This window comes from Tursiops truncatus, chromosome 11 (genome assembly GCF_011762595.2).
Source record: "Tursiops truncatus isolate mTurTru1 chromosome 11, mTurTru1.mat.Y, whole genome shotgun sequence".
NCBI lineage: Eukaryota > Metazoa > Chordata > Mammalia > Artiodactyla > Delphinidae > Tursiops > Tursiops truncatus.
This window is the reverse complement of record NC_047044.1, coordinates 26,935,490-26,952,866: the sequence shown is the minus strand read 5'-3', so window position 1 is coordinate 26,952,866 and position 17,377 is coordinate 26,935,490. Positions and strand designations below refer to the sequence as shown.

General features: G+C 38.9%; 1 long non-coding RNA gene across 1 annotated transcript; it reads right to left on the bottom strand.

Moving 5' to 3' along the window:
• Positions 1 to 5,486: 5,486 nt before the first annotated feature.
• Positions 5,487 to 11,992, bottom strand: LOC141275758 (uncharacterized). The gene is made up of 3 exons (XR_012324046.1): positions 11,855 to 11,992; positions 6,220 to 6,407; positions 5,487 to 5,600 (listed from the first exon to the last, which is right to left on the bottom strand). It is a non-coding gene; the product is annotated as an uncharacterized lncRNA (long non-coding RNA).
• Positions 11,993 to 17,377: the final 5,385 nt, after the last annotated feature.

The following is a 17,377-nucleotide window of genomic DNA, read 5'->3' as shown; positions in this document are numbered from 1 at the left end:
CTAAATGTCCATCGACAGATGAGTAGATAAAGAAGATGTGGTGTATATATATATATATATACAGAGAGAGAGAGAGAGAAAGAGAGATACACATACAATGGAATACTACTCAGCCATAAAAAAGAATGAAATAATGCCATTTGCAGCAACATGGATGGACCTAGAGATTATCATACTAAGTGAAGTAAGTAAGAAAAATACCATATATCACTTATATGTGGAATCTAAAATACAACAAATGAACTTATCTACAAAACAGAAACAGACAAACATAGAGAACAGACTTATGGTTGACAAGGGGGAGGGAGAGTGAGGGAGGGAGGGATTGGGAGTTTGGGATTAGCAGATGCAAACTATATTATATAGAATGGATAAACAACAAGGTCCTACTGTATAGCACAGGGAACTATATTCAATATCCTGTAATAAACCATAATGGAAAAGAATTTTTTTTTTTTTTTTTTTTTTTTTTGCGGTACGCAGGCCTCTCACCATTGTGGCCTCTCCCATTGCAGAGCACAGGCTCCAGACGCGCAGGCTCAGAGGCCATGGCTCACGGGTCCAGCCACTCCGTGGCATGTGGGATCCTCCCGGACCAGGGCACGAACCCATGTCCCCTGCATCGGCAGGCGGACTCTCAACCACTGCGCCACCAGGGAAGCCCAAAAAGAATTATTTTAAAATTTTAATTAAAAAATAGTAAGGCCATCAGAATGACAGGTACACATGAAATTTATCTATGAATTATGGTACTGACTGCCAAGGCCTGTTGAAGGCTCTGAGGTTATGCCCCGCAAATTAAACTGTAAGCCTGCCACGGGTTCATGAATGCTGGTACAAGACGTGATTTTCCTGCGTCAGACACAAAAGAATTTACTACTCAAACCGATACCAGTAGCCAGAGTATCAGCACATTCTTGCACTGGTTCCCACAGTCCCAGTCCCCACAGGGTGACAGGAAAGGGGCCAGATAACACTTGCACAAGCACTGGTTTGCGTGACAGGAGAGGAACCCTGACTTTTTCATAATCGGCAGCAAATAAACTTGTTCCTTTGCTGCAGAAGGAGGTAATACCTCTATTTTACAAGGCCATTCACTATACAAACATCTTTAAAAAGAGTGTGGAAATAACACAATAAATGCCTCTGCTCACAGACATGCAGAAATGTGAGGCCCATGGAAAACTGTCTCCCAACACCAACCATTCTGCTTGTTACAAAAGCACGTTTGACTTTTTTTTTTTTGGCTGCGTTGGGTCTTCGTTGCTGCACGCCAGCTTTCTCTAGTTGCAGCGAGCAGGGGCTACTCTTCGTTGTGGAGCGCGGGCTCTAGAGCACAGGCTCAGTAGTTGCGGCACACGGGCTTAGTTGCTCCATGTGGCATGTGGCATCTTCCCGGACCAGGGCTTGAACCCGTATCCCCTGCATTGGCAGGTGGATTCTTAACTGCTGTGCCACCAGGGAAGGCCCTGGCAACTATATCTCGATTAGACCCATGGACTTTCATAACTGTTGTAGTACCCAGAAATTATTTGCCAGGATCTTGGACTATTCCTTTTCAAAAAGGTCAGTTGTGCCACTATACTTGTCATATTTTCTACAGATCCTAATGGGTGAGGAGATTCTAGTAATAAAATACCCACACAAATGCAGTGTGGAAGCTGACCAAGAGTGTCCAAAGTTAACATGCTATAAATGTACAATGTAGGCATTTACACCAGGAAGACTGTTGTATACAATTTTCTTGAGCAAAATGATCTCAATAAACAGTTATGAGGCTTTTTTAAAAAGTCTGACTCTTAAAGTCCAGATTGAATCATATTGAATCCCCATCTGCTCATTAACTCTTGTGAGAGATCAACTAAAAGGAAAAGGAGTATTCTCTCTTACGACAAGTTTTCTTACGAGAATCCAAAATTTTGAACTATGAGATATATTTCCCAGTCCACCCTTTATTTGAACAGGAAATTAGACCTGAATTTTACAATTATTACACATAGTACTTCTGAAATAAGAACACTATAAACATATTGTTCCTTTACCATAGACCAAAGTGATGAGATTATATACATTTGTCCAACAGAATAAAACAATGATGATTCTTAATTGCACTCAAATCAAACTAAATCTTGTGCATAATACATTCATGCTAAAATGACATGGAAGGGCAGATTGGTGGTTGTCAGTGGCGTGGGGTGGGACGGAGGAGGTGAAGGTGGTCAAAAGGTACAAACTTCCAGTCGTAAGATAAATGTCATTGGGATATAATGTACAGCATGGTGACTATAGTTAACAATGCTGTTTTGTATATTTGAAAGTTGCTAAGAGAGTAGACCTGAAAAGTTCTCATCACAAGAAAAAAATTATAATTGTGTGATGATGGATGTTTACTAACCTTATTGTGGTCATCTTTTCACCATATACACATATCAAATCATTATGTTGTACACCTAACCTAAAACTAACAGTGTTATATGTCAATTATATCTGGGTTTTTTTGTTCATTTTTAATTTATTTATTTAATTTATTTATTTTGGGCTGTGTTGGGTTTTCGTTGCTGTGCGTGGGCTTTCTCTAGTTGCTGCGAGCGGGGGCTACTCTTCGTTGCGGTGCGCGGGCTTCTCATTGCGGTGGCTTCTCTTGTTGCAGAGCATGGGCTCTAGGCGTGCAGGCTTCAGTAGTTGTGGCGCATGAGCTCAGATACTCCGTGTTATGTGGGATCTTCCCGGACCAGGGCTCGAACCCGTGTCCCCTGCATTGGCAGGCAGACCCCCAACCACTGCTCCACCAGGGAAGCCCCTATATCTCAGTTTTTGAAAATAGAATAAGGGACTTCCCTGGTGGTCCAGTGGTTAAGAATTCACCTTCCAATACAGGGGACATGGGTTCGATCTCTGGTCGGTGAACTAAGATCCCACATGCCGGGGAGCAACTAAGCCTGCACACTGCAAATAGTGAGCCCGCGTGCTCTGGAGCCCACACGCCACAACTAGAGAGAAGCCCGCATGCCACAACTAAGACCCAACGCAGCCAAATAAATAAATAAATAAATATTTTTAAAAAATAAAAATAGAATGAAATGGGATCTGTAAAAATGTAATAATATACCAAAGCATATCAGTCCCACTCACATTCTCCCAGACTTTCACAACCCAGCAAAGTGCCTGGCACATAGCAGATGTCATATAGTTGTCAAACGAATTAATGTATAAATGAATGAGCACACTTCTCTGTCATTTATACCTTGCTTCGTCCATTTCTTCCCAAGGAATACTGGTTTCTTCTCCTCTAACTCATCAATACTGTCCTAACTCATAAAACTGCACTAGTTCCTTCTTCCCAATGCCTCACGTGATCCTGAGTCTCACAGAACCACCTTCTGATCATTAAAAGCTTAATATGAGATTCAGAGATCTATGTTCAGAACATTCCTTGTAAGTATTTCTTTTGCCTGCTATAACTCTAGATAGTAGGCCCAAGTTACAAAAATTAAAACAACCAATTAAGCTTGAAGGCAAACCATTCTGTTCCCCATATCCATGGGTTTATAGTTGAATTCATGCAAAACATTTACATTGTCTTCCCCCTAAATCTTTTGAATGTTGCTCTATCTAAGTCTTATAGTTTCCCATTTATTCCCACATGCCAATGCCATGCATCATTCATAAAAATGAAGCAGGAGCAAACATTTGCTGCTTCAAAATGAGGACATACTGACTTTTTCCCAAATTCATTTTATCCAGGTATAAATGCCCAAATACTGACAAAAAGACATCGGAAAATGTGGTGTAATCGAGAACTGCATCTCATATATTGTTTTTTGATGATGTCTGTCCTTCAGGGTGCTATATATCTGCGTTTCTGTAGTTTTGGATACACAGCCCTACAAAATGTGAAATAGAATTGTCTCCTAATTTCAATAAGGTTTGCTTTGGAAAATGGTTAGAAATAAACCCAAAACGTGACTGAAAGTCAATTTTTTGCTGTTTTAAGAAATGTAACGTTCAATCAACTCAAAGGTTGGTTTCAAAAAAAAATGTCATTCTCCTTCTTCGAATCTCATCTCTCACACACACACACACACACACACACACACACACACGCAAATATATGCCCTGGAGAATAATTACCAAGAGCTAAGCTCTAAAATTAAAGAATCTGTAGAAAATACAATGATGCACCTGAAAATAGTTTTCATTCTCTCCTTTGTGTGAGATTCAATTACACAGAAAGCAAACAAATGGAATAAACAATGAAAATGGCATTTTGGGGACTTTTTTTTTAATTACTGTAAACTGCACTCTCTAAAACAAAAAGACCACTTATGTAGCAATTGCATCTAATGATGTGCATTTATCTCCTGTCTGGCTATTCTTGATTTAAATAATGCTTTCCTTAGAGCCTCACACCACTAAACCCAGTCATTAACTCCTTTATAACAAGAAACTATTTCTCCCCATAAACGCAAACAATAGTAATCTTGCTCTTATCTTGATATTTCTGTCAAAAAAATACTTTTAAAATCTTTGACATTACTAAGAAAGATTCAATATGGTATTTACATCTTTCTAGAAATATTTCATCGAGCCCACTATGACCATTCTAAAACAGCAAAAATGAAAATTATGAAATCTTATTGCTTTAACTTAATATTAATGTATTGCTTTAGAAGAAAAAAAAAAAAAGAAGCTACTCTCATGTACAAATGCAGCCCTGATAAAAATATCAAAGCGTACATCTACCAGATTAATCCTCTAGTAAATTAAAATACTAAAATTCTTCTTTGGATTCCTTTAAATAACAATATCTCCTTATATTTAAGGAGATATTTTTCATCTTTTGCTCCAGAAGATGAAAAAAAAATGAACTAATTTAACACATTTCTGGACAACACATGTCCAGGAGTTAGATAACTCTATATAACTCTCTCTATATATAAATATAACTATATATACAAGTAACTATATATTCTATATGTATAGAATTTATATAACTATATATTTATATAAGTATAAATAATAATATATAATCACTTATATATTTGTATATATTTATATTATATATAAATTAAATATTTATAAGTATATATATATGTGTGTGTGTGTGTGTATATATATATATATATATATATATATATATATATATATTCACTGTCTTAACCTATGTCATTTGGGCTTGAACTGATAAGGTATATAAATGACTTACCATAGATGCCCCACTCTTCCCAAGTAAATTTAATTGTTTTAATAGGAAACAATCCCTTGAGCCAAAAAGAACTTAAATATCAATGACAAGCTTGTAGTGACATTTTAAACTCTTCTGCCACATGGAAAACAGACTCTACCATCCACCTTCTCCCACACCTCAAAACAGTACTACATATTTGTGAAAGCTTTCGAGTTCCACCTATATACACCTAAGACAGTGGGACAGTCAGACAGCAGACCTCACCACCTACCAGTCCTCCTTCTGGAGACAATGTAGTATGGTGGAAAGTGCAATGGGTTCTGGGGTCCACAAACCTGGAATCCAATCCATTTGCTAATGTTGAGTCTTGGGCTAGTTGCTTTCTATCTCTGTGAGCTTCACGTGTCCTCATCTGTAAAATGAAGAAAATAGGACCACTCTCCAGGGTTGTAATGAAGGTGACACATACAGAGCTTCAGGCCGAGTACATGACAGAGAAAGGTAAGCATGAGGAAACCCTCCTGGTAGGGGAAGTAGGACAAGTTCCAAAGTTTGAAGCAGTGGAAGGAAGTATTTGTGAGATCTCTGAAAACTTTGTCTTGGGCTAGTTCTGAACATCCCTATTAAGGATGGAAATTATTTTTTTCATGCATTAATTCATCTGTTAGGTACACAATTACTGAACTTCTTATCTAGGCCATCAAGGGAGACAGACCCATATATAATTAACTGTAACTATAAGACACGGATGCTATTACTGGTGAAAGAGTGAAGGGAGGGCTAGAGATGACAGTCAACAAGGTCCTGGATAACTATAACTATAAGACACAGATGCTATTGCTGGTGAAAGAGTGAAGGGAGGGCTAGAGATGACAGTCAACAGGGTCCTAAAAACAACAGGGAACACTTCAGGTCAAGTCACACAAAATCAGAGAGGGATTAGTAGAAAGACATTGAAGGGAAGCTTCAGGGCCACATACAAGTGGTTCACACCAATCTCTCTAGGAATATGAAGCAGAGAGCAATTGCACCTGGAGATCTGTTGGGTGGTCTCTCCATCGTCATTGTGGCAAGGACTCAGAAGGGGAGTGGTCTGGGAAGTGGGTGCATTCAGGTCACAAGGGGCTCTAGGCTTTCTTCCAGACCAGCTGGACCATCACAACATGAATGGCCTTAGACACCACCAATTCAAGAGGGCAGATTAGTTAGAAAGTAGGACCTGCAAGGGATAGAGAAAGATTTCTATTAATATATCCTTCCAGATAGGATGAGGGAATCAGATTTACTGTGTATCTGATAATATGATTAACCAGTCTAAAAGTTTCAAATATAAATTAGAACAGAATGATGAATGATAAAGCGATGGTTTCTTCTGTTTGATTCTATACATTCCTGATTGTGTTGTTGATGATGATGATAACAAATAATAGCAGTTACCATATCCTGTGTATTTCCTATGTGTCAGGCAATGATTTAAGTGCTTAATATTTATCTTTCACAACATCCCATGAGACAGACAGTATTACTATCCCCACTTAACAAATGAGCAAATGTAGAAACTGAGAGGTTAAGTAACTAGCTGAAGGCCACACAGATAGTAAGCGGTAGAGCTGGGTTTCAGACCCAGAACTGCCTACAACTCCAGAACCTCCACTCTCTCCTACTGCCTACATGCTTAATGAATCTCTAAATGGCTCCGTGGACATTCCACAAACAAGAACTTATCAAAGTGCTATTTACTAATCTCTATTGTCATAGAAATATTACTAACATTACTATGAAAGTAATAAATTTCTATGTTTTAAGAGTTTAGGTCTCAAAGTGACCTTTGAGGTAAATTCAAGCAACCCTCAATTCTACAAATAACGATCTGAGCTATCCCAAGTTTAATTGAGCTATAACGAAAATACCAATGGTTCTCATTAAAATGTTAGGCAAGGTAGGTCTCTTTGTTTATATTTGTTGATAGTGATGATAATTACAGTTTGAAATAAAATGACAGTGTACTAACAGGATAGTATCAGCCTACCCTGGGATTTGACACAAAAGGTTGGAGTGTTTTCAAACCTCATTAACTAACTTTGTTGCTGGACAACGTGGCGAAACTCAAGCGGCTTCCTGGATGCTGGCTATTTGGCTCTCTCTTAATCATTCTGAAAATATCAAAGGTATGTCCTGGTTTATAGTACCCTTATTGGATTAATTTTTATTGAAAAACCTGGTTATCCAAAATTGAATTTTTTTCCTCAAGCAGAAGCAAAACCTTTCTAAGAGTAATTGAAAATAAAAGCCTTACTCAAAAAGCAATTACAGAATAAGGCCAGTGTCAATCATTATAGAATAAGGCCATTGGCTAAAAGTAACAGAGACAGAAAGTTTGGCTGGTGGCTTTTTTTATTGATTTATTTTTTATCCTCCCATCTTTACTAGGATAATTTTTTTTCCATAACCAGTTTACTGGTCATTTGGAAAATATATTTTTTTAAGAAAAGACCATTTACTTTCACTGTAAAATGACAAAATGAAATCCTCAGAAGAAGTCTTCAACCTCATTAATAATTTAAAAAAACAGACTAAAATGAGATATCATGTTTATACTATGAAATTGACTAAGATAAAAGACTTCCCCCCCCCCCAATTCTTAAGTTGGTGGGAGTGTGAGAAAACAAGCTTAACAAGTTTTAACAATACTAGGAAATAAACTAAGGCAGTCTTTCTGGAGGCCATTTGGCAATATTCCTTACAGTGTGGCTTTTTTGTTTGTTTGTTTGTTTACATTTTGGCCCTGCCACGTGTCATGTGGGATCTTAGTTCACCAACCAGGGATCAAACCCCGGTTCCCTGCAGTGGAAGCACAAGAGTCTTAACAACTGGACCGCCAGGGAAGTCCCTACAGTGTGCTGTTTTAAAAATATGCACTTTACACAGCAATGCCACTTCTAGGAATGTAAATTCATGTTGCCTTGCGTGCAAAGTCTTGCCTATAATGATATCGATATATGGGATGTTCATTATAGCAAGGAAGGAATGAAAGAAGGAAAGGAGGGAGAGAGGAAGAGAGAGAATTAAAGAAATCAAAATATCCATCAATAGGAACTGCTTAACTAAATATGGTGCAGTACATTTGTAAAAAAGCAGTATTATTTTTCCATTAAAAGTGATGTTGTAGATAAATATTGAAATGGAAATGGATCACAAATGTTACTAGTTTTTTCTTCTTTAAACAATACAAAACTCTATGTAACTGTATGCTTCCACTCATATGAACTTTAAGAACAGGCAAAACCAATCTGTAGCAATAGATATCAGAAGAGTGTTTGCCTGGGAGGGTGGAGAGCAGATGAAGAGAGCAGACTGATTTGAAAAGAGGTAAAGGAACTTTCTGGATTGATGGAAATGTTCTAACCTTGGAATATGGATGGAGGGGGAGGAGGAGGAACAGGGTGAGTACACATTCGTCAAAACTCATCAAAATATACACTTAACATCTCTATAATCCACTTTATGTAAAGTATACCACTATTTAAATAAGGAACAAAATCTCTAAATGTACATGATCTCAATTTTATAATGAAAACAATGTTTATATATGTACATGCAGAAAAGGATTTGGAGAGGATTTTTGGGTGGTGGAATTATGTTTGTTTAACTTTTTCTTTTTTTTCAACTTGTCAACCAGCATTTTAATAGTTAAAATAAACCCAAATATACAAACATATTCAAATGTGCTACAATGACCCTCTCTTGCCCTTAACCTAGATTTTCCTTCCCACTACCTCAAAGGGTAGTATGTGGATTACCCAAAGCATCAAGGAGCCACCTTGAGGTTCACAGAGCCCTACGTTTCCATGGAGGGATGCCATTGAGTATCCCTCCCTGGTGGAGGTCCTTCATGGTTTGCACTCGCTGGTCACTTGTTTCATCTTTCAGATAGCTTCATATGCCAAAGTCACACCAAGAATTTGGTCATTTTGAGGCATGATTTAAGTAGATCTTTTTTTTTTTTTTTTTTTTTGGCCAAGCCACAAGGCACGTGGGATCTTATTTTCCCCATTGCCCCCTGCAGCGGAACTGTGGAGTCTTAACCACTGGACCGCCAGGGAAGTCCCAAGCAGATCTTATTTATAGAACCCAAACCCCTCTTAGGTCCAGAGGAGGAAGCTTCAAATCACAGAAGGGAAAGCAAATGTTTTATGGCATGTGTCCTGCCAAGCTTCTAAGAATAGTTATGCCATTAGTTCCAACCCCATAAGCAGCTCGGCCTGAGCCCCACCCCCTCCAGTAAGCCTATTACAGATAAATTAACCCATCATTATGGGACAGGGAAGCCTTCTGTGCCAGGTGTGCTCATGGCCAAGGCTCGGTGTCTGCCACCTCTGGATGGTAGCAGCTCATGTTCACATGCAGCCCAGGAATCTCAGCATGGGCTGCTGGGTGGTTAACCATGCAGGCACAATTACCTCCTAACAATGATAGCACAAACAACCTTGGGGCAGTTAGTTGATGGGCGAAGAAGATGAAACAAAATTACATTCCTCCTCCGTAAAACCCCTGCATGCGGCTTCCCTGTGGTTGAGAGTCTGCCTGCCGATACAGGGGACACGGGTTCGTGCCCCGGTCCGGGAAGATCCCACATGCCGCGGAGCGGCTGGGCCCATGAGCCATGGCCGCTGAGCTTGCGCGTCCGGAGCCTGTGCTCCACAATGGGAGGGGCCACAACAGTGAGAGGCCCGCGTACTGAAAAAAAAAAAAAAAAAAAAAAACCCTGAATGATGGATACAAATTGAGAACTGAGGTAGGTGGTAACAAGTGAAAACAGAAATCCAGCCTTTCCTTGGGATACAGCCAAGGAAGCTGGTGAACAAACAGTACTAAGAGAAGTTTGCACTCAACAACCTGGCTTGGATCTGGACAAGGATGCCCACAGGATCCATCTAACTAGCCTACTGGACAGCTTGCCAAAGATGTCCCACGGGACCTCAGACTTAAATTGAACATCCCTGCACTGCTTCTACCCTGCTACTTCTTTTGCAAAGTCCCCATCTCAGTAAATGACACCCCAATCTACCCCTTTACCAGAGCAAGAACCAAGAAGCCATTTTATACCTCCTCCTCCATCTTCCACACATGATCCGTTACCAAGTCCTATAGATTCTATCTTCTAAATGATCTTTCTGACCAGCCTTTTCCCTGCAGTTTGTGCCACCAACTGTCACAAAACTTGTTCTCTACTTTACTGCATGGCTGACCTTCCCAAATTACAAATGGCATCATGCCATTGCCCTATTCCAGTCCTTCCTTTTCTCTCCATTGTCTACCCAGAGGTTTCTTGAGACAATGCCTTCACTACCACGTATTTAAATACCTTCACTGCTCGGTATTTAAATATGTGAAGTCATGTGATTTGATATAGCCAAGTAAGAGGCACTAAAGACCTGGAAAAGACCTGTCCCACCTAAAGGCGTTCAAACCCAAAACTATTTTACAACAGCTGCACCGGCTCAGTAAAACTCTTTCTGAAGTCATTTTGATACTCCTGTCTACACAACAGAGTCCAAACTCACTAGCCTGCATTTAAGTCTGTGAGGTAGCTAGTGTCTGCTTCTTTGGCCTTGTCTTCAGCTATTCTCAGCAAGCTGCTTTCGTTTTCCTGAAGATTCTCTTTCACACAGCAGTGTTTTTAAACATGACCTTCCCTTAGCCAGGGCCCGTCTTCTTTCCCTATCTTGCCTGGACACTCTCATTTTAAGACATCTGCTGCCAGCCTTCCTGGAGACCCAGGGAGAGTAGTACTCTGGACATACATCCGTTATTGTTCTACATCCGTTATTGTTCTACATCCGTTATTGTTCTTCTTTCTCAACCTGCAACCATTTATTTTTCTTCCCTACTAGACAGTACTTAGGGGACTTGTCTAAAATTGCACAAATTATATGCTACAAAATAAACAGCAAAGGCAAAATTTTCCTAGAGACAATTTTCCTCCTCAACAATTTTTTTAAATTTATTAATTAATTTATTTACTTTTGGCTGCGTTGGGTCCTCGTTGCTGCCCTGCGGGCCTTCTCTAGTTGCGGTGAGTGGGGGCTACTCTTCGTTGGGTGCGCGGGCTTCTCATTGAGGTGGCTCTTGTTGCAGAGCACAGGCTCTAGGCGTCCGAGCTTCAGTACTTATGGCACATGGGCTCACTAGTTGTAGCTCACGGGCTCTAGAGCGCAGGCTCAGTAGTTGTGGCGCATGGGCTTAGTTGCTCCGTGGCATGCGGGATCTTCCCGGACCAGGGCTCGAACCCATGTCCCCTGCATTGGCAGGTGGATTCTTAACCACTGTGTCACCAGGGAAGTCCTCCTCCTCAACATTTTAAAGATTGAGAAAATATTGTTTGAATATCACAGAACACATTTTTTTTTTTTGGTGTTAATTTTGGGTGTCCTTAGAGAGCTAATGGAGATTTTAGGGGGCCTCCAAATATGCACTACTCTGTCTTTAGACAGTCTCTGCCCACGAAACCTTTAGTGAATATGATATTGCAACAATTTTATGCCAGAAAAGCTGCTTTAGGCCTTGATCAATTTCACAAAATGTTAGCTGGGTAATATTAATTATCACGAATTTTTAGTCTTCAAAAGAGAGAAAGGAAGAAAGAAACATTACATGCTCCAGTACCTTTTAAAAAGTCGCTCTAAGAAATAAAAGGGAACTTGACTCCACTCCCACAACTGGGTCACAAGCTCCATTGGCTAAAGTAGTTGAGTGCTCAGTCACATGAAATAGTTCTATTTCTCAGAACTTGTCCAAAGGGATCTCTCCTACCTGCAGAGATAGAAGTATGGAAAAAAGAATCTTTCCAATACCTTTAAGTTTGACCTGCTTCATTTTTTTCCTCCCTTCCTGTCCATTGATTTAAGTCATCGGAGAGGCATGGAAATAAAATGGGAAGTTGGAAAGGGAAGAGATAGTGAAGGATGAAGGGGAGGGCAGTAATGGGGGGGCTTTCGAGGTATCTATGCCTGCAGTTGCTAAGGTTAAATGAAGTCAACCACAAAGCTACAGTAACCTCACCACTTCCTACTTTGCACGTAACAGGCTGAGCTCTAGCTCTGACTTAAAGGTGAATGGTCTGGAGTGAACTCATTCGTTGTACACCAGTTCCTTCCAGAACTTTTTAAAATCATTATTGTTGGGATTACACACGCTTTTATTCTTATTAACCAATGTGAAAGCAATTAAGATTTGGCTGGGGGAAGAAATACAGAGACACTCTATTCTAACATAAAAACGAACATGCTCATGATAGAAAACTGGGAAAATACAGAAAAGCATAAAGAAAAAACCTCCACCTATACTCAAGGATCTATATATAATTATGACTATATTGTATGTACTTTTTACACTTGAACTTTGTAACAAGTTCTTGCCTTGTGTTTAGAAACTACTTAAACAGTTTTTTATAGTTATATAGTAAACTTTGAAGTGGAAATTGTAATTTGTATAACCATTTCTCTACTACTAGACATTTTGTTTTTTTTCAAATATTTTGGAATAATAATATGGATTTAACCCTTTTAAAAGCTCTCAATACCAGCAATGAGTAAACGTGAACTCCTCCAAGACGGTGTAGGCAGCAGTAGGAGAAAAGTTTAGAAAGTACTGTAGCCATTGGCTTCCTTTAGCCAAGAAAAACAGGTATAATATCATGAATTATGGACAAAAGCAGGAAATACTCTGAAATTTCCTCAAGAAAAATGTATTTAAGCCTCTGTTGACTTGAAGGTGGGACCAGTTCTAGGAAGGCTTTGGGGGAAGAGAGGAATGTTGAACAAGGAGTACAAATAAATGAGAGGTGGTGTAAAGACATGCAGTTGGGAAAAAGAAAACTCAGGCTCTCATGTGACCTCGCAGAGTTTTTCTCCCATTGCTGCCTTTGATGGTGACTAGACTGTCTGATAAGCTTTGCCACAAGCCCTTAGGTGGAACACTTTCTTAAACAAAGAACTTTAACAGCCATTTGTTGACAGCAATCTCCTTTCTACACTAACTGTCTTTTCACCACATCATTCACCTTTTCCTATGCTCTTTAAACTTTACCAGCAACAAAGTAGGGGGCAGATGTTATTGCACAGAATCCACATGGCTGGAATCACACTGTGGGAAGGAATGCTTTGAAAGTGATATAGAATTTAGGGTTTCCCTAAAACCTAATTTCCCTGGATTTTTGTGGCAGTCTGGGGAAAACAAAATGCTATTTTCATTATACTTTCATTTGATTTTCACTTAAATCAAGTTTTTTTCTTATAAAGTTACCTTAAAATTTTGAGTTCATTCTGTTTTGCCAAAAGTGTTTGCAATTATTATCACAGTTCGTCTTCACAAAACCCTGAGAGATGGGTAGGCAGGTATTAATACCTCCATTTCAGAAAGAAAAAAACAGATGAAGAAACTAAAGGCACTGCCACCAGAACCCAGATGTCTTGTCTTTAGGCCCAGTGTGCCTTTTCTTACAGACTATCACAGTGGCTTTGGCAAATGGTATTGTTAGAAAGCCTATGGAGACATGGCTTGCGCTTCTGTGATCAGATATCTCAAAATGGTTTTGTACTTCAGTTTCAAACCTAACATATAAACCCTGAGTATTTTCCTCAAGCACATACTGATGTATTCTGTCTTAAAAAACATCCCTAAGTTTCTTCAGATGTGAATTTAAAATTTTTCTCATCTAATTAACCTACATATAAGTAGGAATCAAAGATAACTTTACCATTAATTTTTCCAAAAAGTTAAAAGGGATGAAAATGAATCTTCACATATAGTATCATATTTGAAAAACTATGGTTGACATTTAAATGGCAAACAAAACTAGGAAATGCAAGTGTGTCTCTTAAATATAGAAAAAAACTACACTGTGTGTGACTTAAATAAGTGAATATTTATCCTAACATTTCCAAACTCTGTCAAATAAGGTAGAACAATACTTTTTTTTTGATGACTAGATACATAAAGGTTCAGTCTGAAAAATTCATCAATAGAAAATGCATCTGCGTATGGATGTTTGCCTTTTAAACTAATGTGACTTTTATAGAAAACTGGAATACAGAGGACTCTTGGAGAACATAAACCTGAAATAGAAGACATCTTCTATACACAGCACTTTAATGTATTACTAATTTTCTTTTCAAAGATGAAAGGAAAAGTGATAATGAAAGCTACTTTCATTAGCGATGGGGAGAGTCTGTGTGCGCCTGCATGTGTGTATGCACATGTGTGTTATTGTTGAAGAGCAGTTTCCAAGAGCCTTCAACTAGCCTCTGAATGTGGTTATAATTTGGCACTTGACCACGTTGAATTAAATGCTCTACTCTATACTGCTATACTACTTTGTACTGTTTCATGTTTCCTGGAAAGACTGCAAGTATCTTTGAAACTGGAGGGAAGGGGGCAGGCACAACCTTTGAAAAAATGACATAGCCTGAGGACATGACATAAACTGATTAGAACCAAATGGGTCCAAGATGGCAGACAAGTCAACTTCCACTAGACCTTGAGCCTCATTATACGCTCACTGTAACACATTAGCAGGCTAAATGACATACCCACAGGCACCATGACAGTTCCAAGGCCGACCATAAAGGTCAAAAAGTGGGCAGTGGCCCAATTCCTGGAAATCCCTCCCCTTCCTGAAATAGCTAGAATACTCCTCCAACTCATTAGCCTATGAAATTACCCACCCCTATAAAAACTGACAACCCCATACCCTGGTGCCTTTCTCACCTTCTGAGATGGCTCACACTCTGTCTGTGGAGTGTGTTTCTCTCTAAATAAATCCACTTCTTACCTATCACTTTGTCTCTCACTGAATTCTTTCTGCAATGAGACATCAAGAACCTGAGTTTCATTAAGTCCTAAAACCAGGTGTGTGATCTCAGTTGGAAGACTGTGGGTTTTGGCCGGGTTTGAGTCCCAGCCGCATGGGTTCAAGTCCCAATCTGAGGTGCATGACTTCATCTTCAGGTTAAGAACTCTGGCTTCTATATCTTTTGTATCCTCCACGGTGCCTGCCACAATGTCTGTATTGAATTTAAAGAAATAAATTCATCCAGTGTTCCATGAGAACCAGTCCTACTAACCATCCAGTCTTTGAAATAAATTATTCTCATTCTCTGAACTATAAAACCAAATGTTATTATTATTTTATGGAACATCTTGACTCTACAATAATCTGCATTTGTATACGGTTTCAAGATGATGATGATGATGACGACGATGACAATGATGATGATGATGATGATAAATAATCACTTTTCTGTGGTCACTCCCTGAAGATTTCAAAGCCTCAATTTGTAAATGTAATGGCGGTAGTAAGAAAGTAACAGAAAGCAGGGAGTCCATCATCCTTGAATCTTTTGTAAGTTGTCCATAGGGTATGGAGAGACCCCTTAGGAAGGAGAGTTGGAGTAATCACATAGTTATCTGGGAGCTCAGACACATTAACTCATACTGATATATAACTGTTACTGGGAAACTTCTTGTCTTACCCAAATCTAAAATTAATTCCTTTTCACGTGACAGGTATTTACTAAAACTGCCTTCGTTGTGTTCTATCTGTTCCTCTTTCCTGGTTCTAGACAATTTCCGTCCCTACATCTGGATTCTGATTTACAAGCTTATGACCAACCCATGACTGTAATCTCTTATTACTGAACCCCACATCTGGGTTATTGACAGTGTCACCTGATTCCAACTTTGACTCTAGCTTCCTAACAAAAGATTCAGACTTCTGTTGCTCTTGTCCGGGATTTTTAGGTGGGTCCATTTCAGGTAGTGGTTCTTAATCCTATTGAGGGGTTCCCTGAAAAATGTATGAAAGCTGTGAACTCATCCCCTATAAAAAAGATATATATGTACATAAACACACACAGATCTGCATATAATTTCAAGAGATTCATGATCCTTTAGAGGCTCCTTTTGAGGGACATCTACTGGTAGGTTAACCTATAGTATAAAAAAAAAACAAACTGCATCTGTTTTAGTCATTACAAACAGATGCAATTAACCTTTGCTGGAGTCTGAGAAAAGCTAGTGCTTGTCTTTATCACTCCCAAGATTTTCCTCCTAAAAAAATCACCAAAGTAATATATGTACATTGTAGAAATGTTGGAAAGTGAGGAAAAGCATAAATAAGAATTTTCAAGTCACTCACAATCCCAGCACTAAAGATACCCAATTGTCAATATTTTAGTGTACTAATTTCCAGTCTTTTTTAATTCATATTTGTTAGACTTTCACAACATCCTTCCTTCAAATTCTCCTTCACTTTTATATAAGAACCTGTTGTGCATTCAAAGACTTAGTTCAATCTGCAGGCGTATAAGAAACTTCCAGGTTGCCTAGGACTTGTCCCAGGCCTGCAAACTTTTGAGCTCCCAGTTATCTTTACCTAAACAAAACATGGTCTCTAGCTGAAGGTTAGGTGTCCATCAGAGATTGCTATTGTGTCTTCTGGTTATTAGCTCTGCCATCAATGTTTGTCACTATGATGATAATTATAGTTCTGGAATCCTGAGTTCAACTCTTATCTCCACTGCCACCTTCTAATTTTGTGAACTGGATAAATTACTTAATTCATCTGTGCTTCAATATTCTCATCTGTAAGATGGGAATGATGATGGAGAATAAATGAGTACGTGAAAAGTATGTAGAGCAGACTATTACCCAGGAAGCACTCGATAGATGCTAGCTATCACTGTTATCATTTATATATTGTTGTTGTTTCCATTCCTCCATGATGTTTTCTGCGTTGTTTGTTCTACTGTCACTGTTGATTGAAGAGGTAAAGACTCTCCTTTTTAAACATGATCACAGCCCCCAAAAGTAACAATAGTTGCTTAATATAAAATATTCGGTGTTCATATTCCCTAATTGTCTTCCAAATGTCTTTTGTTGTTTGTTTGAATCTAGAGCAAAACAAGGTCTATACATTGCAACTGATTAACATGCATTCTCTTATGAGCAAACATTCTTTTTTAGCCTTTATCCCCAAATAAAAATGCAGAATTTGTTTTTGTTTATGTAGCAAAAAACAACCTTCTTCGAATGAAGCAGAAGTTCAAAATGCTGTCCTGGAGGAGTCGGTGAAAATGTCAAGTCATTGCCTTTACTGAGGAGATAAGCACTTGGCATATACCTTTCTCT